General features: G+C 43.7%; 1 pseudogene; it reads left to right on the forward strand.

The window, feature by feature from the left end:
- Nucleotides 1-1,746: 1,746 nt before the first annotated feature.
- Nucleotides 1,747-6,755, forward strand: LOC139417535 (protein BTG1-like; annotated as a pseudogene).
- The last annotated feature ends 1,292 nt before the right edge of the window (nucleotides 6,756-8,047 follow it).

Consider the following 8,047-nt stretch of genomic DNA (forward strand, 5'->3'; position numbering starts at 1 on the left):
GAGAAATCTCCTCTGGTCTGATGAAACAAAAATAAAATTTTGGCCATTATGACCATCATTATGTTTGGAGGAAAAAGGGGGAGGCTTGCAAGCCGAAGAACACCATCCCAACCGTGAAGCACGGGGGTGGCAGCATCATGTTGTGGGGGTGCTTTGCTGCAGGAAGGACTGGTGCATGTCACAAAATAGATGGCATCATGAGGGAGAAAAATGTTGTGCATATATTGAAGAAACATCTCAAGACATCAGTCAAAGCTTGGTCGCAAATGGGTCTTCCAAATGAACAGTGACCCCAAGCATACTTCCAAAGTTGTGGCAAAATAGCTTAAGGACAACAAAGTCAGGTATTGGAGTGGCCATCACAAAGCCCTGACCTCAATCCTATAGAAAATGTGTGGGCAGAACTGAAAAAGTGTGTGAAAGAAGGAGGCCTACAAACCTGACTCAGTTACACCAGCTCTGTCAGGAGGAATGGGCCAAAATTCACCCAACTTATTGTGGGAAGCTTGTGGAAGGCTACCCGAAACATTTGACCCAAGTCAAACAATTTAAAGGCAATGCTACCAAATACTAATTGAGTGTATGTAAACTTCTGACCCACTGGGAATGTGATGAAAGAAATAAAAGCTGAAATAAATAATTCTATTATTCTGGCATTTCACATTCTTAAAATAAAGTGGTGATCCTAACTGACCTAAGACAGGGAATCCTTACTAGGATTAAATGCCAGAAATTGTGAAAAACTGAGTTTAAATGTAGTTGGCTAAGGTGTATGTAAACTTCTCACTTTAACTCTATTCCTTTTGTCCATGTGGGTGAGGGCAGTGTGGAGTGCAACAGAGATTGCGTCATCTGTGGATCTGTTGGGGCGGTATGTATGTATATATATATATATATATATACACACACATACTATAAATGCTTTTAACCCATCCACCTTTGACTCCCTCCTTCTTGCAGAGACCTATTCCAGGTTATGGCACTGTGCAATGTCAATGTGAGTGTTGAGTTTGAACCAAGTCCACAAGTCTGTTAGTCGGCAGGTCGTATTATTATATTATTTATATTATTTTCAAATTGTCCATTCCAACTGTGGTGGATGCGTAATCAGAGGCACTAAAACAGAGGAAAGACTATTTATTGTTAGCTGATGTCTCTCACTAAGTATGTGTGATCAGGCCAGCACAGTACAGCTTGGCTAGGTCGCTTCAGTAGTGTGAAAAGAGTGAAGCATAATATGTTTATGGGTTGCTTTATCTTAGAAATACTACAATGTAGCCAGAAAGAGAGATTTTTGGCCAGCTATAAAATGTGGTAAATTTTTGGAACACACAGGTGACGCTGGGATTGAGTTCTTCGATTGAGGAGCTGCATCCCCATAGAGAAAGAAGCTTTGTGATGTAATTTACACACCATTAGGTTATTATTTTTCTATATCTAAAGTTAATTATATATTTTCACTAGATCCAATCAAACTCTCGGATGTTAGTCTTTGTTAGGTCCAAATTGTAAATCCTAACGTTATATTCATTGTTCGAGTGAATTCCGTGAGTTATTGCGGCTTCCGTTTTACAACTACCGTTAGCTAGCTACAGTAGCTTTAGTTTACAGTCGCTTGGCCTTGTTGTTTAGCCTTTGTTTCAACAGGGACAAAGTAAACATTTTGCTTTATATTTGGGATATAAAGCCAACTTGGTCTCTTTGTTATTCAACGTCTGGCTGATGAGATAGCATCTTGTTTCGAAAATGAAAACTGAAGTCTCAACAGCGGCCAGCTTTGTTGCCAGATTGCTGAAAACAACTGGATACTTGTCAGATGACCAACCGAAAGAGTTCACCCATTCCTTGGAGAAAGCTTTAGGAGGTATGTAGCTAGCAAGCTTGGGTAAAATAGATTTGTGTTTTTGACCCCAAACAGCCCAGTAGACTACTAGCTACTTAGTTACTGTTAAGCAGTCTGTTTTTCGCCCATTGCCCTCTCTTACAGAGCACTACCAACTCCACTGGTTTCCCCAGGCTCCATGCAAAGGCTCAGAATTTGTATTTATTTGTATTTTATTTCCCCAGGAAAGTCAGTTAAAAACAAATTCTTATTTACAATGTCGGCCTACCCCGGACAAACCCGGATGACGCTGGGCCAATTGTGCGCCGCCATATGGGACTGACAGGGATTGACGCCACTTGCACTGAGATGCAGTGCCTTAGACCACTGCGTCACTCGGGAGCCCTATGGGCTACAGATGGAGCTGACAGAGATGGTCGCCTCGCTTCAGGTCCTTAGATAACTATGCAGTTATTTGTTTTTTTATTTACTTTTTCTTACATTGCCAGCCCAGAAAATCTCAAGTGTTATTACATACAGCCGGGAAGAAATATGGATAAAAAGCGATGTCAACTTACCATCATTACGACCAAGAATATGTCTTTCCTGAAGCGGATCCTTTGTTTGGACCTCCACCCTGGACATGCAATCTTATCCCAGAGGCGTGGTCCCCGCAGGAGAGGCAGACCGAGTGGCCTACTGGTCAGACTCAGAAGGCGAGCACACCATCCACCGCTTCCTAGTATATTACTCGCCAATGTCCAATCTCTAGATCACAAGGTGGATGAAATTAGGGCACAAGTTGCCTTCCAGAGAGGAATCATAGATCGTAACATTCTCTGTTTCATGGAAACATGGCTCACTCAGGATACGTTGTCAGAGTCGGTACAGCCACCCAGTTTCTTCACGCATCGCGCCAACAGAAACAAACATCTCTCTGGTAAGAAGAAGGGCGGGGGTGTATGCCTTATGATTAACGACTCATGTGCATCGGAGATGTCACCCGCTGTGACTATTAAAACCTTCCCTAACCAGAAAGCGTGGACTAATGGCAGCATTCCCGTAAAACTGAAAGCGCAAACAACTGCTTTTAATCATGGCAAGGCGACCGGAAACATGAGCGAATACAAACAGTGCAGCTATTCCCTCCACAAGGTAATCAAACAAGCAAAGCGTCAGTATAGAGACAAAGCAGAGTCACCATTCAACACCTCAAACACGGCGTTGAATTGTGTGGCAGGGTCTACAGTCAATCACGGATTACAAATATAAAACCAGCCCCGTCGCAGACATTGAAGTCTTGCTCCCAGACAAATGAAACAACTTCTTTGCTCGCTTTGAGGATAATACAGTGCCGCTGACACGGCCCTCTACCAAAGCCTGTGGGCTCTCCTTCTCCGTGGGCAACGTGAGTAAAACATGTAAACGTGTTAACCCTTGCAAGCACATGCTTCAAGATGGCCACCATTGTTCCTGTTCCCAAGAAAGCTAAGGTAACTGAACTAAATGACTATCGCCCCATTGCACTCATTTCTGTCATCGTGAAGTGCTTTGAGAGACCAGTCAAGGATCATATCACCTCCACCCTACCTGATACACTAGACCCAGCCCAATTTGCTTACCACCCCAATAGGTCCACTGAAGATGCAATTGCCATCACACTGCACACTGCCCTATCCCATCTGGACAAGAGAAATACCTATATAAGAATGCTCTTCATTGACTACAGCTCAGCATTTAACACTATAGTACCATCCAAGCTCGTCATTAAGCTCGAGACCCTGGGTCTCGTCCCTGCCCAACTGGGTCCTGGAATTTCTGATGGGCCGCCCCCAGGTGGTGAAGGTGGGAAATAATATCTCCACCCCGCTGATCCTCAACACTGGGGCCCCACAAGGGTGCATTCTCAGCCCTCTCCTGTACTCCCTGTTCACCCATGACTGCGTGGCCATGCACGCTTCTAACTCAATCATCAAGTTTGCAGATGACACAACAGTGGTAGGCCTGATTACCAACAACGACGAGACGGCCTACAGCGAGGAGGTGAGGGCCCTCGTAGTGTGGTGTCAAGAAAATAACTCAACGTCCACAAAACAAAGGAGATGATCATGGACTACAAGAAACAGCAGAGGGTGCACCCCCCCCCCCCCTCCCTCCCATCCACATTGAAGGGACAGTAGTGGAAAAGGTGGAAAGTTCCTCGGCGTACACATCACAGACAAACTGAAATGGTCCACTCACACAGACACCGTGGTGAAGAAGGCTCAACAGCGAGCCTCAACTCCTTTCTTCAGGAGGCTGAAGAAATTTGGCTTGTCATCTAAAACACTCACAAACTTTTCCAGAAGCACAATCGAGAGCATCCTGTCGGGCTGTATCACCACCTGGTCCGGCAATTGCACCGCCCTCAACCGCAAGGCTCTCCAGAGGGTAGTGCGGTCTGCACAACGTATCACAGGGGGCAAACTACCTGCCCTCCAGGACACCTACAGCACCCAATGTAACAGGAAGGCCAAAAAGATCATCAAGAACAACAACCACCTGTTCACCCCGGTTCATCCAGAAGGCGATGTCAGTACAGGTTCATCAAAGCTGGGAACGAGAGACTGAAAAACAGCTTCTATCTCAAGGCCATCAGACTGCTAAACAGCAATCACTAACATAGAGAGGCTGCTGCCAACATACTGACTCAAATCTCTGGCCACTTAAATAAATGGACTTAATAAAGGTATCTATCACTAGTCACTTTAAATAACACCACTTTAATAATGTTTACATATCCTACATTACTCATCTCATATGTATTTAATGTATTCTATACCATCTACTGCATCTTGCCTATGCCGCACGCCATCACTCATCCATATACAGAATATCACAAAAGTGAGTACACCCCTCACATTTTTGTAAATATTTGAGTATATCTTTTCATATAACAACACTGAAGAAATTACACTTTGCTACAATGTAAAGTAGTGAGTGTACAGCTTGTATAACAGTGTATATTTGTTGTCCCCTCAAAATAATTCACACAGCCATTAATGTCTAAATCGTTGGCAACAAAAGTGAGTACACCCCCAAGTGAAAATGTCCAAATTGGACCTAAAGTGTTAATAAGTTGTGTGGCCACCATCATTTTCCAGCACTGCCTTAACCCTATCATCCACTCCTCCATGACGACATCGCTGAGCTGGTGGATGTAAGAGACCTTGCACTCCTCCACCTTCCGTTTGAGGATGCTCCACAGATGCTCAATAGGGTTTTAGGTCTGGAGACATGCTTGGCCAGTCCATCAACTTTACCCTCAGCTTCTTTAGCAAGGCAGTGGTCGTCTTGGAGGGGTGTTTGGGGTCATTATCATGTTGGAATACTGCCCTGCGGCCCAGTCTCCGAAGGGAGGGGATCATGCTCTGCTTCAGTATGTCACAGTACATTTTGGCATTCATGGTTCCTTCAATGAACTCCCCAGTGCCGGCAGCACTCATGCAGCCCCAGACCATGACACTCCCACCACCATGCTTGACTGTAGGCAAGACACACTTGTCTTTGTACTCCTCACCTGGTTGCCGCCACACACGCTTGACACCATCTGAATCAAATGTGTTTATCTTGGTCTCATCAGACCACAGGACATGGTTTCAGTAATCCATGTCCTTAGTCTGCTTGTCTTCAGCAAACTGTTTGCGGGCTTTCTTGTGCATCATCTTTAGAAGAGGCTTCCTTCTGGGACGACAGCCATGCAGACCAATTTGATGCCGTGTACGGCGTATGGTCTGAGCACTGACAGGCTGACCCCCCACCCCTTCAACCTCTGCAGCAATGCTAGCAGCACTCATACGTCTATTTCCCAAAGACAACCTCTGGATATGACTCTGAGCACGTGCACTCAACTTCTCAACTTCCAGTTAAACATGGCGAGGCCTGTTTAACTGGACAGTGGAACCTGTCCAGTTAAACCGCTGTATGGTCTTGGCCACCGTGCTGCAGCTCAGTTTCAGGGTCTTGGCAATCTTTTTATAGCCCAGGCCATTTTTATGTAGAGCAACAACTCTTTTTTTCAGATCCTCAGAGAGTTCTTTGCCATGAGGTGCCATGTTGAACTTCCAGTGACCAGTCAGTATGAGGGAGTGTGAGAGCGAAGACACCAAATTTAACACACCTGCTCCCCAGTCACACCTGAGACCTTGAAACACTAACGAGTCACATGACACCGGGGAGGGAAAATGGCTCATTGGGCCCAATTTGGACATTTTCACTTAGGAGTGTACTCACTTTTGTTGCCAGCGGTTTAGACATTAATGGCTGTGTGTTGAGTTATTTTGAGGGGACAGCAAATTTACGCTGTTGTACACTCACTACTTTACATTGTAGCAAAGTGTAATTTCTTCAGTGTTATCACATGAAAAGATATACTCAAATATTTACAAAAATGTGAGGGGTGTACTCACTTTTGTGATATACCATATTTATATGTACATATCCTCATTTACCCCTTTACATCTGTGTGTATAAGGTAGTTGTTGTGAATTTGTTAGATTATTTGTTAGATATTAAACTGCATAGTCGGAATTAGAAGCACAAACATTTCGCTACACTCGTATTAACGTCTGCCAACCATGTGTAGGTGACCAACATTTTGATTTGATGTCTCTGGATCAACCACAAAATGGACCCAATTGATTGGCAAGGCAGCTTGCACCATTGGACTCGCTGGAGAACAACTCTTCTCCCCCCGCTGCCCAGTGAACTGACAATGTGGGTCGATCCATTTGAGGTGTCCTTTCGAATAGGAGAGGATGGCTCCATCTGTGTCCTCTACGAGTCCACTCCACCGGTGCCAACTTATGCTAACACAACAGACATGATCAGCTGCAAGGAAGAAATGAGATTCGAGAGGTCAAGCCCCTCCAAGTCGTTCAACGTTCAAGTTTAATAAACAAGCCTTACATATACTTTTAGGTATGCATTTGTCTTAATATTGGCTTCTCCCTTAGTTGGACAAGCTCTCAAGTAAACTGTTTTCATCACATTAACAAAGTATGAGCATCTCTGGATGTGGACACCTGCAGAGTCTGAAAACATTATAGGAGGGGCCTAGATGTCGACTTGTAACAAACACTTCTACACAAAACATGTGCAAATGAAACCACAAGAGACCAGGGGAAACCTTTTTGATTGGGTTTTTTAAGTCAAAAAGGGAGGTGTTAGTAAGAAGAATTACATTCCCTTTTCATTTCTTGCTTTGGCATTAGATGTCACTTCATGCAAAAGGGTTCTATCCAAAATTCCAGTAATCATATCCCATTGCTCTTTACTTTTAGGTTCCATTTCTCTCCACTCTGTCCACACCATTCAGTATTTTCCAGATAAACAGTTCTTATTTTTAAAAGCCAGTCTTTTTCCATGAACTTTTTTCCGACATACATAGGGTTTGTCAGTCTATCCAATATGGACAAAGGTCTCATTTTTCGTTCAAAGTGAACCTTTCCAACATAATGGTTGATTTCATGGGGATGCAGGTGTCTGTGACAACAGGTTGGGCATGCTACAGCATAAAAAAAGGCAAACAAGTGGGTGTGATATGCATTTTACACATTCACGTTCATCTTTTCATCACATTCTAAAATGTTCTACTCCATGACATTTTATAATTTCAACGGTATTTTACAATAAAATCATTACAGTTAAATATTTTGTTTTCAAATTTTATGAACCAGTATGGTTAAGTTGAAATGACATGCATCCCTGTCCTACTGTCAGCTTTCACAACTATATACAACAAAGCTGTCAAAACAGAAGAGATGAGACTTTGACAGCAAGAATCGGGTTAAGGTTGATTCTTACTCTTGCTCAGTACTACACTGGCAGCTTCTCTGTAAGAGTGGATGGAAAATGATCCTTCTTCTCACTCAGATCTCAGCCCTGTACTCAGAACCCTAGCCCGCTCTCCTCAGTACTGCTCTGCTCCCCTCCCAGCTGTTAATAACCTCTTGGGGCTAGGGGGCAGAATTTTAACTTTTGGATAAATAGCGTGCCCAATTTCAACTTCCTGCTACTCATGCCAAGAATATAAGATATGCATATTATTCATAGATTTGGATAGAAAATACTCTGGCGTTTCTAAAACTGTTTGAATCATGTCTGTGAGTATAACAGAACTTATGTAGCAGGCAAAACCCCAAGGACTAACTGTTCCCTGACTTGTTATTGCCAAGGGATATTTCT

The sequence above is a fragment of the Oncorhynchus clarkii genome, chromosome 9, assembly GCF_045791955.1.
Source record: "Oncorhynchus clarkii lewisi isolate Uvic-CL-2024 chromosome 9, UVic_Ocla_1.0, whole genome shotgun sequence".
In the NCBI taxonomy this organism is placed as follows: domain Eukaryota; kingdom Metazoa; phylum Chordata; class Actinopteri; order Salmoniformes; family Salmonidae; genus Oncorhynchus; species Oncorhynchus clarkii.